General features: G+C 43.2%; 1 protein-coding gene across 4 annotated transcripts in view; it reads left to right on the forward strand.

Moving 5' to 3' along the window:
• DAAM2 (dishevelled associated activator of morphogenesis 2) overlaps positions 1–23,429 on the forward strand; it is a 206,183-nt gene that overhangs the window by 19,226 nt on the left and 163,528 nt on the right. Inside the window, exon 1 of one of the 4 annotated variants that reach the window (XM_075204424.1) lies at positions 4,506–4,859. The exons of the other annotated variants lie outside the window; for them this stretch is intronic. The gene's annotated coding sequence lies outside the window, so the exon portion shown is untranslated. Of the gene's footprint in view, positions 1–4,505; positions 4,860–23,429 lie in introns of those variants that run through there. 4 annotated transcript variants of the gene reach the window in all.

The raw sequence follows: 23,429 nt of genomic DNA on the forward strand, positions 1-23,429 counted from the left end.
ATAATGTTATACAATGTGATACAATACTATATAATGTGACACAATACTATATAATGTTATACAATGTGACACAATACTATATAATGTGATACAATGCTATATAATGTTATACAATGTGACACATTACTATATAATGTTATACAATGTGACACAATACTATATAATGTTATACAATGTGACACAATACTATATAATGTTATACAATGTGACACATTACTATATAATGTTATACAATGTGATACAATGCTATATAATGTTATACAATGTGATACAATACTATATAATGTTATACAAGTGATACAATGCTATATAATGTTATACAATGTGATACAATACTATATAATGTGACACAATACTATATAATGTTATACAATGTGACACAATACTATATAATGTTATACAATGTGACACAATACTATATAATGTTATACAATGTGACACAATACTATATAATGTTATACAAGTGATACAATGCTATATAATGTTATACAATGTGATACAATACTATATAATGTGACACAATACTATATAATGTTATACAATGTGACACAATACTATATAATGTGATACAATGCTATATAATGTTATACAATGTGACACATTACTATATAATGTTATACAATGTGACACAATACTATATAATGTTATACAATGTGACACAATACTATATAATGTTATACAATGTGACACAATACTATATAATGTTATACAAGTGATACAATGCTTCCTGTGATATGGAGACATCAGTGAGAACAGTCTCAGCAGTTGCTGTTTCCCATGACCAGATCCTGCGCTCTGTGTTCTACAGATAGAGGCAGCCATACTGGGATGTGATATAGTGACATTATGTGAGGCACCGAGGTGAATCCTATAGAGCAGATAAATCTCCTAGATCAGCCTGTGTGAGGCTGGGGCAGCAGGTTTAGCAGCCAAGTGGGGAACAATAGCCGTCCGTGGGCCGCACAGATCTGCATCTGCCTACACAGCATCAGTAATCCGGACCAGTAACTATTTGCTGCCGCTGCAGAAAGCTGCAGCCCAGAGAAAGGGGTCTTGTTGTATGTGTGATACAAGCCAGAGCTGGTACCGCTCGTTGGCACTGACACTGGAAACATTCTGAGATACACAATGATCAGAGCTGTGGAGCAATGTCCACTGGTTACTGAATTATCTCTCTCAGAAATATCCACATGTATCTTATATCCCAATTATAGTGATGGATGGTTGGTGATGAAGGGTTAATTATAGAAGATGAGAGGTTTATGAGAGTGATAATGATGGAGGATGAATAGTTCACGGTGGAGGGTTAGTGATGGAGAATGAGGGGTTGATGAAGGGTTAATGATGGGGATGAGGGGTTGATGAAGGGTTAATGATGGGGATGAGGGGTTGATGAAGGGTTAATGATGGGGATGAGGGGTTGATGAAGGGTTAATGATGGGGATGAGGGATTGTTGATTAAGGGTTAATGATGGGGATGAGGGATTGTTGATGAAGGGTTAATGATGGAAAGTGAGGGATTGTTGATGAAGGGTTAATGAGGGGTTGATGAAGAGTTAATGATGGGGGATGAGGGGTTGTTGATGAAGGGTTAATGATGGAAAGTGAGGGATTGTTGATGAAGGGTTAATGGGGGATGACGGGTTGATGATGAAGGGTTAATGATGGGGGATGAGGGGTTGATGATGGGGGATGAGGGGTTGATGATGAAGGGTTAATGATGGGGGATGAGGGGTTAATGATGGAGGATGAGGGGTTGATGATGGGAGATAAGGGGTTGATGATGAAGGGTTAATGATGGAGGATGAGGGGTTGATGATGGGAGATAAGGGGTTGATGATGAAGGGTTAATGATGAGGGATTGATGATGAAGGGTTAATGATGGAGGATGAGGGGTTGATGATGGGAGATAAGGGGTTGATGATGAAGGGTTAATGATGGGGGATGAGGGGTTGATGATGGGGGATGAGGGGTTGATGATGGGGGATGACGGGTTGATGATGGGGGATGAGGGGTTGTTGATGAAGGGTTAATCATGGGGGATCAGTGGTTGATGAAGGGTTAATGATGGGAGATGTGGGGTTGATGATGAAGGGTTAATGATGGGGATGAGGGGTTGATGAAGGGTTAATGATGGGAGATGTGGGGTTAATGATGAGGGGTTGATGATGAAGGGTTAATGATGGGGGATGAGGGGTTGATTGATAGCAAAATGTTTGCTTATGTGTATTTGGTCCTAATATACTATATATACATTAATGAAACATAATATATAGAGAATCTGTGCAGTTTTTACCTTATTAGAGCAGTAGATGCTCTGAGTGACATTGATCAAATAGTATTATTGCTTTTTTTTTGTCATTTTTCTTTTGTATTGTGCATTTTTTGATTGAAGAAGGACACACAGACTCTGATGTGCATTAGTTATATGCAGCTGATACATTAGAATAAGTGGAATGAGCCCCCGGGTTTACAGTGCACTAGATGCATTTATTTACTATACTTATCCGGGGACGTAAACAGCTGGGACGTACTCTGGAAACGTCCGTCCGTTCAGCCAGCATTTATAATATACACAGAGGTCAATGTCAATGGCTGAACGGCAGCAGTGACAGAGCCGTACAGCTGGGAGAGTTTATGTTACACAATCCCTTGAAATAAAACAGTATATAACATGTGCAGCAGCCACAGTACATTCTCTGCAACGTGCTGTGCTGGTAACATGCCCCACGGATGGGGGACATATGACGCCAATAGATTTAGAATTCTTAGACAAAATGTTTTTCCTCTGCATTGTTATATGTCCAAGTTCTCTCTAAACACCAAGGGGTAGATGTATCAAACCTTCTATATAGGAGAAGTGGAGGTGTGGCCATAGCAACCAATCAGATTCTAGCCATCATTTATCAAGTACATTTTATAAAATAATAGCTAGAGTCTGATTGGTTGCTGTGGCCAACACCTCCACTTCTCCTTTCTAGAAGGCTTTATAAATCTACCTGCAACATGGAAATTTTTAGATATGAAAAATACATTGTTCATACTCTATTAAAGACTGCCACATCCTTAGCTCTGTGTCTTAATGGAACCTGACATTTTGAATTTCTGTGACTGGCCCTGTTTTGAACGACCAAGGCATATACATATCCGCAAAGCACGTCTGTCCAAGTGTCAGTCAATCTGTGTCTGCTGTGTTAGATACCTCCTTCTGAACATCATACTTTCTGACTTTTTGATGATCCCCTCCGGGAACATGGTGGGGGGTGTGGAAAGAGGGGGCGAGGCTTGAAGAATAGCGTCTTTTTGGCCCCGCCTCCGTGAAGTAACGACACGTAATGTTACCATGGGGGTGAGTTGACAGGTATGACTAACATGTCAATCTGCTGCAGAGGAGTGAAACATATCTAGTACAAATGCTCTGTATTTAGGACCGTAACAGCCTTTTACATATATCAATGTCAAACTTGCTCTTTATTTGCTCTTAGAAGAGAAGGTTATTTACTAATACTGCACTGAAACCATAACAGCCAATCAGCGAGTAGATTTTATCTGCCTAGGACCAGTTTGACAATGAAAGCAAATGTCTGATTGGTTGCTCTGAATGCAGTGGCTGCCAGTTGAATGACACCAGGTAAGAAGTGTGTTATAGTGTTATAATACACTGCATTATAGGACTGACACTAAATGATGTTGGCTGCATCACAATGCGGCGTGGCCACGCCCTCCGGGGGCTACCTAGCGCTTCGTAAGTAGTGAGCTGTCCTCAGCCACTTTTCCTCCACCAAATATACCCTTATCCTGGTACACTTACCGGTGGCACACCATCACGGGACATACCCCTACATTCCTAGTAGTCAGGACCAATGTCCTGGCTGTTGGGGGAGCAGGACAGCATGCCAAAAATAGGGACTGTTTGGGCATTTTACAGCAAATGAAGCATATAACATTATAGGATAATGTATGATATTATTATTATTATTGTTAATTAATGATCATAATAATATACACTATTATAGAATATACAAAATATTAATAATATGAGATATTGCGCTCCCTACTGTAAATTCTATGTGTATTGCAGTTATTGTGGAGTAGTTTTATATAAGTCACAGTAATCTAATATGTTATAATTTACAGTGGGTGTGTATTATTCCTCTTAATACACATTTTCCTAATTAAGAAGCATTTTTTTCATCACTTGTATTATAATAATAATAATAATAATAATAATAGGAACAAATACTAATAGTAGTATAATAATAGAATAACAATGCATGTAATGCCCATTTCAGTTCATACTTTCTAGGGGTTCAGCCTTTATTGCAGCTGGTATGCCCGCCTTGTGAGATGCCAGTGGAGCTGCAGATGCCAGGCAATGTCTGCATTAGAGCTCAGACAGTTGCAGCCTTTGTCTCTCTCTCTCTCTCTGCACCTCTAAGTGTCATGTTCCTATAACAGAAATCTCCATTCATGTCTGCCAGCCTCCTTCTTCCAGCGAGCAGCGGCAGCTCTTGTTGGCACAAGGGGGTAGAGTGGCACAGCCTGTCTTTCATAGTGAGGCGTCTTCTGGTGGAAGCTGGCGCGGAGGTTTCTGTGCAGATATTCTGCAGATGTCTCCAGACCCCCAGACCCTGGGGCAGGAATCGCCGGCCTTCCCTTGAAGTGCTGCCAGGAAGAAGGTCTCCCAGACCTGGGGGCAGCATTGGGGCATCGTCCTCCTCTATAGGATCCATCGTCCTCATGGACATTAGGGGTACAGTGCATGGTATCTGCAGGATAGATCCGGCTGAAGCTCTTATGTGAGATGTATAGTGTAACCCTCAGATGTCACTGATCTGTGGTCACTGAGGAACAAGGAGGTAAGAGAAAGAATCACATTATGTTTGTAACTGTCAGTATCAATATTCTGGACAGATTTCAGTTGTATCTTGTGTTCAATTTGTGACACTTTGGTGGTAATTTGAGCTGTAGAAGCTGATAAATCCTCATATTCAGCATGTTTGTATCTGTGTATTGAGCCGTCCGTGTGTGTGTGTGTGTGTGTGTATGTGTGTGTATGTATGTATGTATGTATGTGTATGTGTATATATATGTGTGTGTATATATATATATATATATATATATATATATATATATATATATATATATATATATATATATATATATATATATATATATATATATATTGTGTATATATATATATATATTGTATATGTATGTCTGACTGGTATTCTGTAATTAACCAAATCTTTATTATGCATAATCAGATTGAATGGGTTAAACTGATTTCGAATCTATTATGTTTTACTGTACAAATACATTTATTACTTGTTATTAGGTCTGTCTGACTAGGATCTGAGTATCTTATTTTAGCAATTATTTGTTTCCTGCTAATCCAGGATGTCCCCAGCTTTGAGGTAGGTGGAGTTAGAATGACCAGGGTGAATTAGACTATCAGTGTGCTCACGGCATCGCAGAATATTTCAGGATATAAGTGAACTGACTTTGTGGTAGTAGTGCCCTGATCTCTCCCGTGATTACATTAGTGAGGACAGGACTGCATGTGACAGGGGCAGTGACATGATGTGAGGAGGGGAATGGAGACAGCAGGAAGCCACAGACTGAGACTTATATAGTGTAAGGAGCAGGATGCTCCAACAACACAGTGTAGTGATGTGAGGCTCCTATCACACTGATACAAGGTTGTTGTGTTAAATGCACCACTATATGAAACATATTTCATATATACAACCTGTATTTATATAGCTCCAACCTAGTCTATAGTTCTGTACAAAATCAGAGAATGTTTATTCTTTCACATCAGTCACTGCCCCTTAAGAGCTTACAATCTAATTTCCCTACAACAGGAACCCATTTCTACGTGTACAAATTGTTTAAAAATGTTCGTCTGGGCCATCTTGGAGCATTAATATATGTAAGACAGCACAAAGCGTTTCACTTGAGTATTTAACTGGTCATGAGACCTCGCCCCCTCCGTAGTCCACGTGCCAGAAGCTAGGAGTTTACAGATTACCTGCTCTAAATTCACCAATAGCCAAAAATTCCAATTCTCCAGTGCACAGCCCTCCATTCAGATGGATGACATCATCCACTAGTCACTTGGCTAATAGCCAGGTGAGTGATCAGATTACCGGGGAGAGAGAGGAGGCTGGGACTGTGCGAGTAATCCCCTCTATTGTAACATTATATATATATATATATATATATATATATATATATATATATATATATATATATATATATATATATATATATATATATATATATTATATATATGTGTGTTAACCCGTGCATGATACTCATGCATTCTAGTCAAATCAAGCTACTTAAGGTGTTAAAAAGGTTCTTGTCATGCATTTGGGGCTAGGCCAGGCCTCCTCAGGGGAAGAGCGTTACTTCCCGACATAAGCGCCCTTTTTTAACGTGGTTTTGTCCACATGTCACCACCTCATCATTCTTCTCCATCACCTCATCCTTTATCTTCATCGCCACATCCTTAATCTCCATCGTCTTACTGTTCTAAAACCTCTCGATACACAACGTTTCTGCTAAACACCTTATCGCTGTGCTCAATCAGTCTTCCTTGAAGGGCAGTATTCATAACCTGCACTTTCACATCACTGCTTCTCCGTACTCGTGAAAATGCGACATACAATTGTCCATGACCAAACACAGGCTCTGGTAAATAAATACCCACACGGTCAAGAGTTTGAGCCCTCAACTTGTAAATTTAGCCTTTAGTACCCTTCCCACGGGGGGAAGGGGGGATGATGGAAGTTAACTGACTTCACTATTATAATTTTTTTGTCAAATAATGTCAGTATACCAAATTTCAGGGCAATTGGATGAGCCCTTTCTGAGAAAATAGTTTTTTACACACACACACACTAACACAAGTCGCTAGGCTTATATATATATATATATATATATATATATATATATATATATATATATATATATATATATATATATATAAAATCTTTACTGCATATCACTAATATCAATTCCCATATTTAAAGATTGGGTTCCAGAAATAAGCTACAATTGAAACGGATAATGAAGATTAGAAAGAACCCGATCATTGGGCCAGTTACACGATAAACGGCCATCAGGTCCGATTTTGCGTTGGGGTGCACGCTCCCACGATCATGTTTTATCGTACCAAAGCACATCGTATCGTTTCATTTGATTTTATAACCAGACAAAAAATACCTCCATAAAGGATGGACCGATGTCGTTCCAATTCTGCAGTGTGTCTGCACTCAGGACCGGCAGTGTCCATAGATCTCTATGGGATGTGCAGAGTCAGGATCTTTTCAGCCGATGGTTATAACAGATGAAGAGCACAGGTCTGAAGGTAAATCATGTAAAACGTGTATAGTGTGTACACAGGAATCGGCTGCTGATCGGGACTTTCAGTCGTTGGTAAAATCGTTAATGATATCGCATCGGGAGAAATTTTCTGTAGTATGTGCCCAGCTTTAGATGTTAAAGGAAATGTATGAAAACTGGTGCTCTAGAAATTGGTGGTGTTGCCCCTAGCAACCAGATACTGCCTTTCCAGCGTGAAAACTATTGTGTGACAGGCAGCTATAGGTAGCAGTCCTTAATCGTACTTTAAGTAACTAGCGAGACGACTCCTATGACCCATTATTCCAGCTCTCTGTCTCAGGAATCCAACCTGCAGATTTTTTATCCCGCAATCTCTCTGGGCCACATCTGTTGGTCCAATGCTGACTGAGTGACACGGACGTGAGATTGCAAATGTACTGTTTTTTGTATTGTAAATGTGTTTATTTCTGAGACACTAAGCCAGTTTGGAGGAAATTTGTTTTTTGTAACCTTGATGAAGGCAGGAAGTCCAGCTACAAAGATGAGTTCATCTAAGAGTGACCAAAAGACTTAATTAGATTGGGATTTTCTTTAGAAGAGTTACTAAAACAAATTTCCCCCAACATAGCATACTGCCTCAGATATCAATACATCTACAATACAATACATATGCAATAATATACAATGACACGCTGTGCCACTAATTGAAATAAATGTATACAATAAGTTATTTCTAAGTGATCCATCCACAATCAGTGTTTCACTGTTGGCTTCATTCCTATCCAAAGATGAGGTGATCTGAGGATGAAAGTAACTAGTTTGTTAACGTTTAGCATTTTATTTTAAACGCTGAATTCCTCACCTACACTCTGTGAAACGCTGCATTCAGCCCTCCCTAATGAATGTTGTGTTCCGCTAATTCAGTCTCTGACATTTTGAGAATTCCTCAATTTTTAACACGACAAACAAAATGCGCGATACGTCAGGTGACCCAGCCATTTTCCGCAAATCAGACATATATCATAGGTTACTGATTTGTAGATTTCAAACACAAAGCGATTCTTTCTTGTATATAATTAAGGATGTAACACTTTTGTGTTACAATAAATCAGACTAACTTTCAGGGATTGTAGCAAGTTTTAAAGATTTCTCTCTGGCAATGTCCTCGTATTTGAATACAACTCATTGTTCTTTGAATGCTAAATGCAATTCTTACCAGCATTTTCTGAGCTTTATAAGTTAATATAGGAGGATTATTTAAAATGCACAAATTATGCTTGAAGTAAAGATAGTAAATTTATAATGATTAAGATTGTAGATCTTGGAGGTTATTACGGAGCGCGGTGTGCATGGAGACCGTTTAGAACGCTGATTATTCAGGCTATTAATATGCAGCCTGTCAGGCGGATTGTTCTCCTGATTTCCTGCCTCCAAGGATGAACTATGGTGGACTGAGGTGTTCACAGAAGGGAATGTCTTATTGGAGCCAACATCACACAGGGACACTGGGACATCCTGCTCCGGCTCCAGCCTGCGGCCTACTCTCATTGTGTGACCGGACAGGGCACATTATGTACGAGGTATAGGACGTAAATCTTCTTTTATTTCCTTTTATGGGAGAGAATTGAGCTTTGAAAGCCCCTCGGCTTCTCCAGTGACATAAAAGTGTCTGATTGCCGGGGGTCCTGGAGTGATTAGTGTCCCCCACTAGTTCCCAGGCTGGCCCGGCACTGAACCTCCTCCATAGCTCATTAGTCACTGCGGTGGGTAACGCTTGTGCAGCCAAATATGTTTCATCGTCCAGACGTAAACCGTAGTATAATGTGCCAGCTCTCAGTGAGATGAGACAGGACTCCCCTGGTAACTAGAGGGACGGAAACTTTTAGTTTTTCTATGATCGACTAATTCACACAGTTAAATAATTTTCAGATATTTCAAATTTAGTTTTGCATTGTGTTCAAAAATTACCTTTTGCTTTACTGATTCGTTCTTTCTCAATATCAAATTTATCTTAGTCAGACATTACATAGCTCAAACCTACACAGAACTACCCCTGTACCCAACCTGCCCTAGCCCCTCCCCCATGGAGCATTCTGTCACCTTACCCCATGCTAGCACCTCCCACATGCAGCATTCTGTCACCTGACCCCATCCTAGCACCTCCCACTTGCAGCATTCTGTCACCTGACCCCATCCTAGCCCCTCTCACATACAGCATTCTGTCACCTGACCCCATCCTAGCCCCTCTCCCATGCAGCATTCTGTCACCTGACCCAACCACAAGCCCTCCCCCATGAAGCATTCTGTCACCTGACCCAACCACAAGCCCTCCCCCTTGGAGCATTCTTTCACCTGACCCAACCACAACCCCTCCCCATGCAGCATTCTGTCACCTGACCCAACCACAACCCCTCCCCCATGCAGCATTCTGTCACCTGACCCAACCACAACCCCTCTCCCATGCAGCATTCTGTCACCTGACCCAACCACAACCCCTCCCCCATGAAGCATTCTGTCACCTGACCCAACCACAACTCCTCTCCCATGCAGCATTCTGTCACCTGACCCAACCACAACCCCTCTCCCATGCAGCATTCTGTCACCTGACCCAACCACAACCCCTCCCCCATGAAGCATTCTGTCACCTGACCCAACCACAACCCCTCCCCCTTGGAGCATTCTTTCACCTGACCCAACCACAACCCCTCCCCCATGAAGCATTCTGTCACCTGACCCCATCCTAGCCCCTCTCCCATGCAGCATTCTGTCACCTGACCCAACCACAAGCCCTCCCCCTTGGAGCATTCTTTCACCTGACCCAACCACAACCCCTCCCCATGCAGCATTCTGTCACCTGACCCAACCACAACCCCTCCCCCATGAAGCATTCTGTCACCTGATGCAACCACAACCCCTCTCCCATGAAGCATTCTGTCACCTGACCCAACCACAACCCCTCCCCCATGAAGCATTCTGTCACCTGACCCCATCCTAGCACCTTCCCCATGCAGCATTCTGTCACCTGACTCAACCACAACCCCTCCCCCATGAAGCATTCTGTCACCTGACCCAACCGCAATCCATCTCCCATGAAGCATTCTGTCACCTGACCCAACCACAACCCCTCCCCCATGAAGCATTCTGTCACCTGACCCAACCACAACCCCTCCCCCATGAAGCATTCTGTCACCTGATCCAACCACAACCCCTCCCCCATGAAGCATTCTGTCACCTGACCCAACCACAACCCCTCAGTGTGGTTAGATGCTGAGCACTAGAGCCTTGTTCCTGGATGTACTAATGTCGTCTGGTTTACGCTGTTTATACAGTTCCCTGATCGGCCAACACTTTGCAATACTCCATGATACTGTCACACGGTCTGCGTGACGTTACTCAGAGCTGCAATGCGTTACTTATAGTACATACGTCATGTGACCCTACACATGGAAGAGATGGGCGGCACTGGCTTCATAGCCGCCCGCCACCTATAGGAAATATACTGCGTTATATCTCTTCCTTCCTTTAGCGGCTTTCACCAAAGTCTATAGGTAATAGGTAGAGGTAGCAGCATCCAGTGGAACGTGCTGTTTCGGTGTAGCAGCATCCAGTGGAACGTGCTGTTTCGGTGTAGCAGCATCCAGTGGAACGTGCTGTTTCGGTGTAGTAGCATCCAGTAGAATGTGCTGTTTCGGTGTAGTAGCATCCAGTGGAACGTGCTGTTTCGGTGTAGTAGCATCCAGTGGAACGTGCTGGCCAAGGATGTGTTATGGAATCATCTGGTCAAGGATGGCTCCATCGATGGAACCTGCTGGTCCACATGATCTCCAATAGAATATACTGGTCTAGAATGGTATTATCCAGTGTTACCTGGTATTATCCAATGGAAGCCACTGGTCTTTGTTGCTATCCAATAGATATCACTGGTTTAGGCTGATCATACTTACACTCAGATTCAAATCATAAAGGATCTTGAGATACACTTGGATTTTAATACGGTCGGAAAGACACACAAGTTGCGCGCTCTTTTTAAACATGCAATTTAAGTGCAAGTTTCAATCGGACATGAATCGGGCCCTTAGTTGTCAACACAAACCAGGTATCGTTCAGCTAATCTCCATTTGAGACATGACCATCTCACTGTAGACGCCACAATGACTTCCGGCACAGACCGTCTGCTTACTTTGAATTTGAGAACAGGGACCATTCTTATCCGTCAGGCACCTGTATACAGGAAATATCTGCTGTCCAAGAATGGAGGATGTAATGTTCTCCTCAGGTGCCTGTGTGTACGTAACAATAAATCAACATTGACGTTAGTAGTCCAAGTAGCCTAGGGAAACCTCTCTAGGTCTATGAGTTGTCTTCCTGATGTCGAGCTGACCAGAATCGCACAAAGTTTCTGGTTCACTGCGCTCCAGACAAGCGTTGGGCCTCAGCTTAATAAAGTGGATCTTGCAGGAGAAAGCCGATCTTTGCACCGCCGCCTCAGGTCCTGCCCCTGCGTTGATAAATGGTTTCCCTGTGTTCAAATATTTAGAAACCTGATCAAGGAGAACATTTCTCAGGCACTTGTTCTAATTCTTAAAGACGTAGATAAAACGGTTCACTGAAAGGCACACAATTTATGGCATAGGCGTGTGTCCACGCTTCTGCGTTGACTGCAATAGTTGTATCCTCTCTGTGAAGCGTGTAAATTCCCCTCGTCTCCCAGACATGTGTAAAACTCGTGCAAAAACACAGTTTAGTTCCCAAGCGTGCGAGAGCCACTGCTAGGTAGTAACAGAGTTTTTTTCCAGCTAGGATTTCTATGGAGAACCAAAAACTCAGGCGCCAGGAGTTCTCCATCTGTAAATCCAGAGAAAGGTTTCAGAGACAAGTAGCTGTGTGTAGAAACGCCTATGGTTAAATAAATATTTGGTGATGTCAATCGGCAAAACTGATATTTCAATTCATGTTTTTCTATTCTCGCTCCGTATATCAGACCAGTTCCCAATGCTCAGCGACTAAGGGGATGTACATTACATTTTGTTATTATCGAGTGTGATTAAGGAATTTCTATACTTTTATTCTGTAGGCGTCCTTAGTACATAGTAACTTGTAGGAATAGTTTGTGTACAGCTATAGCGCAAGGATTGGAATCGCTAAAATTCCTGTAATATGAATGAGCAAACCACAACAATACAGGCTGACTCTGCACCAGTGGAGCATACAATCTAATTCCCCTGCCAGAGACTCGCACCAGACAACGGGGTCAATTCAATCAGGAGACAATTAACCCCACAGACTGTTATTGGAGTGTGGGAGGAAACCGGAGCCCAGATAGTATCTTGGTTGAAATAAAACCCAGTGACCTGGACAGTAATACTAACCACCGTGCCTGACATTGGTGGGTAAACAGAGGGATATAGCTGTATGAAATAAACATATAGCTATTAGGGTGACTTCTCTGGCTGAGCCGCAAAATAACAAAACATTTTCTCTCTTCAAAAGTAATTTTTATTATTTAGTTTGATGGGTCTACATTGGTATTGGCTCAAGAAACAATATAATAGGCTAAAAGTATTTTATTTAAACAATTTGGAGGGATTTTTGTATGTGTGTTTTTTTTATGCTTTTTAATGACTTTATGGTTTGTGCCTTGAAGCAAATATTTAATTTAACTTTTTTTTGTTACTAATAAATGTTTTTCATGTGAATTGTTGTCCAGGTTGATATGCAGTATTTTCTATACTGACGTAGTGACAGGATGAGCTGGTCTGATTGTTGTTTGGGTTCATTTAGTGCCAGTAACGTACCAGAACTGGACGCTTCTACTGGTGGTGATTAAACCACCAGACACGGGGAGTGTCTGGTGGTCAATCAGTTGGGGAAACTGTAAGTGCTAACTGTGCCCCGACGTGCTTCACCTGTAGGAATGGTAGTGACTGCCACCAGCAGACTCCTTCACTGGCTCCTAAGTGTAGTATCCTATCCTGTATGGTGTATCACCCAGTGCCTTGTGTGTGTGCCGGATGTAGTATCCTATCCTGTATGGTGTATCACCCAGTGCCTTGTGTGTGTGCCGGATGTAGTATCCTATCCTGTATGGTGTATCACCCAGTGCCTTGTGTGTGTGCCGGATGTAGTATCCTATCCTGTATGGTGTATCACCCAGTGCCTTGTGTGTGTGCCGGATGTAGTATCCTATCCTGTATGGTGTATCACCCAGTGCCTTGTGTGTGTGTGCCGGATGTAGAATCCTATCCTGTATGGTGTATCACCCAGTGCCTTGTGTGTGTGTGCCAGATGTAGTATCCTATCCTGTATGGTGTATCACCCAGTGCCTTGTGTGTGTGCCGGATGTAGTATCCTATCCTGTATGGTGTATCACCCAGTGCCTTGTGTGTGTGCCGGATGTAGTATCCTATCCTGTATGGTGTATCACCCAGTGCCTTGTGTGTGTGTGCCAAGTGTAGTATCCTATCCTGTATGGTGTATCACCCAGTGCCTTGTGTGTGTGCCAGATGTAGTATCCTATCCTGTATGGTGTATCACCCAGTGCCTTGTGTGTGTGCCAGATGTAGTATCCTATCCTGTATGGTGTATCACCCAGTGCCTTGTGTGTGTGCCGGATGTAGTATCCTATCCTGTATGGTGTATCACCCAGTGCCTTGTGTGTGTGTGACAGATGTAGTATCCTATCCTGTATGGTGTATCACCCAGTGCCTTGTGTGTGTGCCAAGTGTAGTATCCTATCCTGTATGGTGTATCACCCAGTGCCTTGTGTGTGTGCCGGATGTAGTATCCTATCCTGTATGGTGTATCACCCAGTGCCTTGTGTGTGTGCCAGATGTAGTATCCTATCCTGTATGGTGTATCACCCAGTGCCTTGTGTGTGTGCCAGATGTAGTATCCTATCCTGTATGGTGTATCACCCAGTGCCTTGTGTGTGTGCCGGATGTAGTATCCTATCCTGTATGGTGTATGACCCAGTGCCTTGTGTGTGTGCCGGATGTAGTATCCTATCCTGTATGGTGTATCACCCAGTGCCTTGTGTGTGTGCCGGATGTAGTATCCTATCCTGTATGGTGTATCACCCAGTGCCTTGTGTGTGTGCCGGATGTAGTATCCTATCCTGTATGGTGTATGACCCAGTGCCTTGTGTGTGTGCCGGATGTAGTATCCTATCCTGTATGGTGTATCACCCAGTGCCTTGTGTGTGTGCCGGATGTAGTATCCTATCCTGTATGGTGTATCACCCAGTGCCTTGTGTGTGTGCCGGATGTAGTATCCTATCCTGTATGGTGTATCACCCAGTGCCTTGTGTGTGTGCCGGATGTAGTATCCTATCCTGTATGGTGTATGACCCAGTGCCTTGTGTGTGTGCCGGATGTAGTATCCTATCCTGTATGGTGTATCACCCAGTGCCTTGTGTGTGTGCCGGATGTAGTATCCTATCCTGTATGGTGTATCACCCAGTGCCTTGTGTGTGTGCCAGATGTAGTATCCTATCCTGTATGGTGTATCACCCAGTGCCTTGTGTGTGTGCCGGATGTAGCATCCTATCCTGTATGGTGTATCACCCAGTGCCTTGTGTGTGTGCCGGATGTAGTATCCTATCCTGTATGGTGTATCACCCAGTGCCTTGTGTGTGTGCCGGATGTAGCATCCTATCCTGTATGGTGTATCACCCAGTGCCTTGTGTGTGTGCCGGATGTAGTATCCTATCCTGTATGGTGTATCACCCAGTGCCTTGTGTGTGTGCCGGATGTAGTATCCTATCCTGTATGGTGTATCACCCAGTGCCTTGTGTGTGTGCCGGATGTAGTATCCTATCCTGTATGGTGTATCACCCAGTGCCTTGTGTGTGTGTGCCAGATGTAGTATCCTATCCTGTATGTTGTATCACCCAGTGCCTTGTGTGTGTGCCAGATGTAGCATCCTATCCTGTATGGTGTATCACCCAGTGCCTTGTGTGTGTGCCAGATGTAATATCCTATCCTGTATGGTGTATCACCCAGTGCCTTGTGTGTGTGCCAGATGTAGCATCCTATCCTGTATGGTGTATCACCCAGTGCCTTGTGTGTGTGCCAGATGTAGCATCCTATCCTGTATGGTGTATCACCCAGTGCCTTGTGTGTGTGCCGGATGTAGTATCCTATCCTGTATGGTGTATCACCCAGTGCCTTGTGTGTGTGCCGGATGTAGTATCCTATCCTGTATGGTGTATCACCCAGTGCCTTGTGTGTGTGCCGGATGTAGTATCCTATCCTGTATGGTGTATCGCCCAGTGCCTTGTGTGTGTGCCGGATGTAGTATCCTATCCTGTATGGTGTATCGCCCAGTGCCTTGTGTGTGTGCCGGATGTAGTATCCTATCCTGTATGGTGTATCGCCCAGTGCCTTGTGTGTGTGCCGGATGTAGTATCCTATCCTGTATGGTGTATCGCCCAGTGCCTTGTGTGTGTGCCGGATGTAGTATCCTATCCTGTATGGTGTATCGCCCAGTGCCTTGTGTGTGTGCCGGATGTAGTATCCTATCCTGTATGGTGTATCGCCCAGTGCCTTGTGTGTGTGCCGGATGTAGCATCCTATCCTGTATGGTGTATCGCCCAGTGCCTTGTGTGTGTGCCAGATGTAGTATCCTATCCTGTATGGTGTATCACCCAGTGCCTTGTGTGTGTGCCGGATGTAGTATCCTATCCTGTATGGTGTATCACCCAGTGCCTTGTGTGTGTGCCGGATGTAGTATCCTATCCTGTATGGTGTATCACCCAGTGCCTTGTGTGTGTGCCGGATGTAGTATCCTATCCTGTATGGTGTATCACCCAGTGCCTTGTGTGTGTGCCGGATGTAGTATCCTATCCTGTATGTTGTATCACCCAGTGCTTGTGTGTGTGCCGGATGTTGTATCCTATCCTGTATGGTGTATCACCCAGTGCCTTGTGTGTGTGCCGGATGTAGCATCCTATCCTGTATGGTGTATCACCCAGTGCCTTGTGTGTGTGCCGGATGTAGTATCCTATCCTGTATGGTGTATCACCCAGTGCCTTGTGTGTGTGCCAAGTGTAGAATCCTATCCTGTATGTTGTATGATCCTACCTCCCAGGTGTAATATTATATCCGTGTGAACGGACCCCCTCATCTCACAAGTGTTCAGCAGATGAGTAAATCACTTGAGACTACTTAGGACCACAGACCACGCACGTCTCCTGCTGCGTCACGGGAAACGTAGCGGTCAGACAGGTGTAGTGTATTTGGTTTATACCGACGATGAAATTGGAATTTTAACTGTCTGTGAAATGTGGAATCCTATTTATTGACACGTCTGTACAGTTAGGAGTAAATGGGTCACAGAATGTCCTCATAAAGTGCAAATAACTGTCTATTAATCAGGTTATTCCTTAAGTCAGTCTGCTCTGTACCTCCAAAGATGTGTGTTCTGCATGTGGCTGGATATCCCCTTCACTATATACTTTTATTCTTGGTGCAGACAATTGTCACAGTTTTGGCGTTTCTATAATATTGCAGATTATTGGCTATATATTGTTCATTAAACGGACAATAAATCTATGCGCATTTGAATACCAGCATCACTGAATAACAATAGTAGATAATTATATATTTTGTATCTTCTGTGTTATTATTGTTGCAGTTAATTATTGGTTAATTAGCTAAGTGCCGCATTCATCACAATAGTGCCTGTTTCTTGGGAAGCAGATTGCAATGTATTCGAACGTACCGTAATTAGAATTTCTGAAATGTTTAACTTAATATGCCTTTTATTTGATTAAAAATAAACAGATAGTAGTAATAGGGTTACATAAAGTAGAAGGGGAGAGGGGAACTTATATCCAGATTCAAATGGAAATGTTTCTTGATGCAAATGTGTGTACCAGTTATGTGCGTGTTTTTAACGCAGTTTGTGTTCGAAGTTGAATCAGTCCCATTATATTTAGTTTCTGTAATGAAACCCTTGATATATAGTGAGTACTGTACATCTAAATAATTATTGAACGCTGCGTTTATTACGTATTTACAAACTAACGGGGAAATGGTTCTGTTCCTGATATGTCAAACACGTTTTTTACAGTTCTACAAATCTACATAAAAAACAGACCGTAAATCCTGCAAAGTCCCAGTGTGGATATGAACATGAAATAGGGTCTGGAGCCGGCGTATCCAGTGACCGAAGCCCAGATGGGCATCCAGTGGTGAGGTGATAAAACGGATCATTTACTCCCTTATAGTAAATTCCCGTCGGCCTAGTAAACCGCATTCTCTCCGCACATGTCTGTCAGCTGAGCCGCGTAGGACAACGTGATATGGCGATTATAGGGAATTAGATGTGTGCAGAATGGGCACTCGGCGACCCAGCCGGAGAATCCCCCAAAGAATTTCTCATAATGAGTCTGAATTCTGCTTTTCTGGGAGAGATCCTTGTGCTGGGACCACACAGGATTCCAGTAACCTCCAGCCTCTGTTTTGTAAACCTTTTATACCTCAGGGTAACCTCATAGGGTAACCTCACAGGCCATCCCTGCGTCTGTTATATTATATTTACTCCAGGTCTCTGCAGAACAGTTTCCTTTTCCCTCACTGGAAGCCTCATTGGTGCCAATGTAAACTCTGTGCCTGGCACATTGCGCTGACCAGTGGGTAGAAAAATCTTCATTCCTTTCAGTTAATTTGTCCTGTTTAAGGGGCTGTCCTCCTTTACTGGCTTCTATGCGCCCTCCCGCAACTTTTGGTATATCTGTATATGTGGGGGGAGGAAGGGGGGTTCTGTGCATTTCAGCTGTGTATTTGTATAATCAGGCAAACTTCTTAGTCTTTAATCCAGTGATGGACAACAGGTGCGGCCCTCCTGAGCCTTCATCCATGCCCCCCCCCCCCCCTCCAGCACCTTCCTACAATACTGACACTTTTATTATAGCATGTAACACATGTGTTAAATGCCTGCTGATGGGTTACAACATATATGTGTCTCTTTCTCTGATTAAATCTATTGTTTTCTACTGAGATTAAGGATTATGTTCGGGCCCTTTGCAGGTTAAAGGGCCGCCCCTGTGGCCCCCGCAGTGTATCAGGTTCCCTATCCCTGCTATAATCTGAGCACAGTAAGTATTAAAGAGTGTCATTCTTACGCTCTATTATAGGCGCTACTAGGTTATAGCTCACTGACGGCTGCATTCATATACTCTGTGGCTATAGTGTTATTATATAGATCACTTTTACTGTGAAATTATACGTATGGAAGAATATTAGGCTTTGGAGTAATGTTGGTGTGTATCCCTTTAAGATGCCGCCTCATTTGGAGGTATTCAGTTCCCCAGCATCAGCTGCCGGTCATCACAGCGATGTCCGGCTGCGCTCATTGGGGCCTATTTATCAAACGTTTCCCCCCTGTAAAATCCCCAAAAAATAAATACTAAATTGGTATTTATGATTGTAGCATCGCAGCAGATATAGATATCTGCTGCTTTGCATCTCCTATCGTTTTACTGAGCACTCCCCATAACAGTGTATGCGGAGTGCACAGTAACGCTATTTAATAATAACTGAAATAAACTTTTCAATCATGTTAATGTAAGTTTCAGTGCTGTCAGCTCTGCTCCGAAGAGCAGAGCTGGACAGCGCATGTGTGGAGGGATCACATGATCCCTCCCTGTCACTGATCACATGATCCCTCCCTGTCACTGATCACATGATCCCTCCCTGTCACTCACCGCTCGCTCTCTGCAACTATAATTGCGCAGAGAGAGCATAGATGTCTGTGCGCATGCCCGAGGGTTTCACTCGGCGCATGCGCACTGCAGTCAGCAGAGGAGCCCCGTGGAACGCATGCTGCTTCGGGAACAAAGAGGCCGTGGTAAGTATGTTTTCCACTTCACAACTGCTGTTCCTGTGTTGCTTTTCTAATACATATGAGAAATCGTTCAATCCTTATCAATGCGATAAGGATGGAAAACTATTTTTCATATTTTGTGAGTGTTGATAAATGTGCCCCATTACCAGGTACTAAGGTATCTGAACCTCACGGATTTTCCTGCACACCTCGATGGGGTGCGAGTAAAGATCTGCGATGTTACATAACCGCGGTGTGAGTGTTCCGGAGGCACCGCGCGGCTCAGACCGAGGAATTCAATTCCCCCCTTTGTCCGCTGTGAGATGAATCCTGCAGCAAATGTTTCCTGGCTAAATTGTAAATAGCGCTCATTCATCCCGGATCTCGCTGGTGATGCTGATTTTCTCTCTGTCCAGCTACACCCCCAGCTCTGTAAATCCGAACATCTTCCGTACATTATTTCCCATGAATACTCCGCACAGCCATTGGCAGAGATTGGACTTTATTAAAATATGAGCTTGAAGACGGAGACTTGATGTGAATATAAGAGCAGAATTAATTATTGTTCTGGGAGGGGAGGTGGGGTCTTAGCTCATATATATCTATATCTATCTCTCCTAGGAGCATTACATGGCGTTAGAGTGGGTGTCACTTTAACCCCTTCAGGGCTGGGGGTGGTTATGATGTACACGTGATGATTTTGCCCTGCAGACTGGGGCAATAGTAACAGAACAAAGCTCTGCACTCAGTGTAACAGAAGCACTAGACAGATATTCAGGGGGTGGATATGGGGGGGGGAAGGGTTTGATATAAATGCAAATATTTAATTTTGCTGTTAACTTTTTTGTTCAGTAATAGGGGAATGGTCAGGAGCTTAGTTAACGTAACAAATTATTGACAGGAATGGAGGTCTGTTAAGAATTGTAAATGCTAACAAAGCAATCTAGCAAACACCCAAAATGCTAGAACGTTTGCCTATGGTGCACTAGCTCACATGCTAGTGTACTACCTTTTACGCTGGCGCATTGGGATAGGTTCTTCTCACATACACACCCACCACTTGCTCTAGGTTCTTGTAGTCTAGACGAGTCCCCTCTTCTCTGTTTCGTGCTCTGTGAGGTTTAGGAGAGGCCATCTGCCCCCCCGGGCCGGTCCCATAGTTGGCTACCTGGGGCTGGGTCTCTGGACCACATGCATTTTTTTCCCTTTAAAATGTTCTTAATAGGCTGCAGAGCCGAGTCCTGCCCCCCAGCTAACATTTGCCAGCCCTCCCCTGGGGATGACACAGGTGTAGTACAAAATACAGATGTTAGAAGAATGGGCGCCAGACCACCTCTTACTGAAATTACATTTATTGAGTCCTCCAGGACGTCACTTAGCTGCACAGGTTTCCCTCTGAGCTGACACTCATTCCCTGGGGGATTGTCAGAGCACTTGTCCTTGGCATCTAGAGGCCAGCGGGCAGGATGAGCTTGGCACTGCACTACCTCTCATGACGGCGTAGTTCTAACATATACAGACAGAGCACCTTTCTTGTAGACATTTGGGGCACTCTAACAAACCCTGAAAAGAGGAAGTTGCGCCAAATTGCAGCAATAACGCGACACACTGCGGTGTACATCAATCATAGTGGGACGTGGTTACGTCTTAATCTAAATGGCCCTGACTTGAACTAAATCGATATTCTTTCTTACAAGACCTGCAATGTGCCGACATTTTATTTTGTTTCTTACTTCAAAAACATCTGCAGTTTGTAAAGGAATTCAGTTCCTACGAACATTTTATAGCAGGAACTGTGGTGCTGCCTCATTGAAATGCACAGAGGCCTCTCTTACTTACACAGCTGTCTCTGACATTAGTACCTAACGGATATAAAAATATAGAGAAGTTTTATGACGCAATGACAGAGTTTCTGGGAATGGTATCAGGCATTAGTAAAGTACTGAGTTCACTTACATTGTATGAATCCCGTCCCTTGTAGCTTATACTATAACCATCTACCTTGGTAGTTCTGTATGTCCAGGTATCACCTTGTCATGAACTGTGTACAATGCAGCCTCTTCATATCACCAGACTGTATGCTGGTTCCGGGAAGGATGGGATCATGTAATTCTATATTATGTTATTCTAAAGGGCTCTATCCTAGATGGTCTCTGATTTACGATTCAGGTAATTACAATAAGACAGTCACGTCTTAAATCTCTCAGGTGTGAAAGTACAAAGTCTTTGATGATTTAAAGTTCCAGTTCTAAATGAAAACTCAACTGGAAGCTTTCAGACTTGTTGAAAGCTGAGATTTTTTTTGGGGGGGGGGATTGCCCTCAATTTAGATTCACTGTGGAAGGCTGCGGAGATTGGCACGTTTAGGTTACAGTATCGGAGCTGGGGTTACACGAATACAGATAATGCTTTCACTCTTTTTACATTATAATATTTTTATTATTATTACCATTTATTTATATAAAGCCTCTAATTCCGCAGCGCTGTACAGAGAACTCACTCACATCAGTCCCTGCCCCATTGGGGCTTACAGTCTAAATTCCCCAACACACACAGACACACAGACTAGGGTCAATTTGTTAGCAGCCAATTAACCTACCAGTATGTTTTTGGAGGGTGGGAGGAAACCGGAGCACCCGGAGGAAACCCACGCAAACACGGGGAGAACATACAAACTCCACACAGATAAGGCCATGGCCGGGAATTAAACTCATGACCCCAGTGCTGTGAGGCAGAAGTGCTGACCACTGAGCCACCGTGCTGCCCACGGAACTCTGTACAGATTTAAAAAGAAATAATCCTAGAAATTGAAAATGAGACGATTTGTTATTAGTTGAAACGTTTTTTTAATTAACAAATATGTAGATGTTAAAGTTGTTTCTAACCTATTTACTGGTGAGCTGAATATTTCGCCTGATCTTTATCAAAGAACAATTCTCTGAGCTATTCAGTCCCCCTTCCTTCCTTATTCACTGCAATAGAACATTGCAGGCAGTCGGTTACTGTTAGTTGTTTTTGTATTGTTGAAACATTATTGCTGCAGTCTAAACAATTATTAACACTTAGGGGTCTATTTTAGTGGCTCTTTCACAGCGTTTTATTGTTTAAACATCTCAGGATGGCGCTACTTGTCTTGCTCAATCGGATCCAAATTTGTCGAGTGGAACGTCATAGACTGATTGAGCAAATCCAGATATTTTGGACAAAATATCCGGGATTGATAAAGTTACTGTTTTTCTTCAGTAGTTTGTGACAAATAGAAATGACAGAGGGTTAAGTAACAGAAAGTGAATAGCTCCCTCCTCGTTGGTATCGCTTACTGGCCGTGTCTGTATGTGTTTCCATCTGCAGCCGGAGCTGGCTGGCACTTATTGTGTAGTGCGATGGTTTAACAAGCCCCTCTGTTCCCATGATATGTGTGGAATGAACATGTTTGTGGAATCACTATGCTAAGCAGCCCTTTAAAAGATTCTGTAAATGTCAGATATGAATTCGGAGACTGTGAGCAGCGCAGGGCTTGGAGTAATGTCACGGCCATCGTTACATCCCAGGCAGAGAGTGTTACCCCGTACCTCTCCGCATCCTAATATTTACATTGTCTTTGGTTCTATTCCTATTCAATATCACCTTGAGAGGAATCTGCTTAATAAGCCATTTGCTAATGACCCCAGAGAGAGAAGCCCGACATCTGGTGGTTTCTATCCCTCGCATATTATAAGTCTCCTCTAGACCCCAACTGCTGGTTGTCCATGATCCTCATGATACCGAAACCTGGGAGGAACCAGACACATTCTGATAACTACAGGCCTGAGTCACTTTTACATGTTGATAGAATAATGTATTTCTACTCTTAATTCTTACTGATTAAATATGATTTGCCCCTGGTCAAGAAAATAGTTCCATGTGAGCTATCAACACCAGGTCAACATCGTCATAACCCTCTCATTAGATGCATGGTGACTCCATTTCCGATCAGTTAGAATCCAGGATAATGGCCCCTTGTCAGAGAATCCCAGATAACAAATGGTACCAGGTTGGGTTATCCTTTATCCCCTAAATTTTGTTTTTTCTCCTTGAAACTTTTGGTGGCTTCCAATCATTAAAGAACAGAAATTCCTGCCATCTAGGTGGGGTCTAGACACTATAATCTGGCTTTTCATGTCGACCATCTTTTGCTGTTTATCTCCTAACCCTTCTTATTCCTACTTGTTCTATTGAAACTTCTCTATCAATTTAGCAAACTGTCACTT

Source organism: Mixophyes fleayi, chromosome 3 (assembly GCF_038048845.1).
Source record: "Mixophyes fleayi isolate aMixFle1 chromosome 3, aMixFle1.hap1, whole genome shotgun sequence".
NCBI classification, from domain to species: Eukaryota; Metazoa; Chordata; class Amphibia; order Anura; family Limnodynastidae; genus Mixophyes; species Mixophyes fleayi.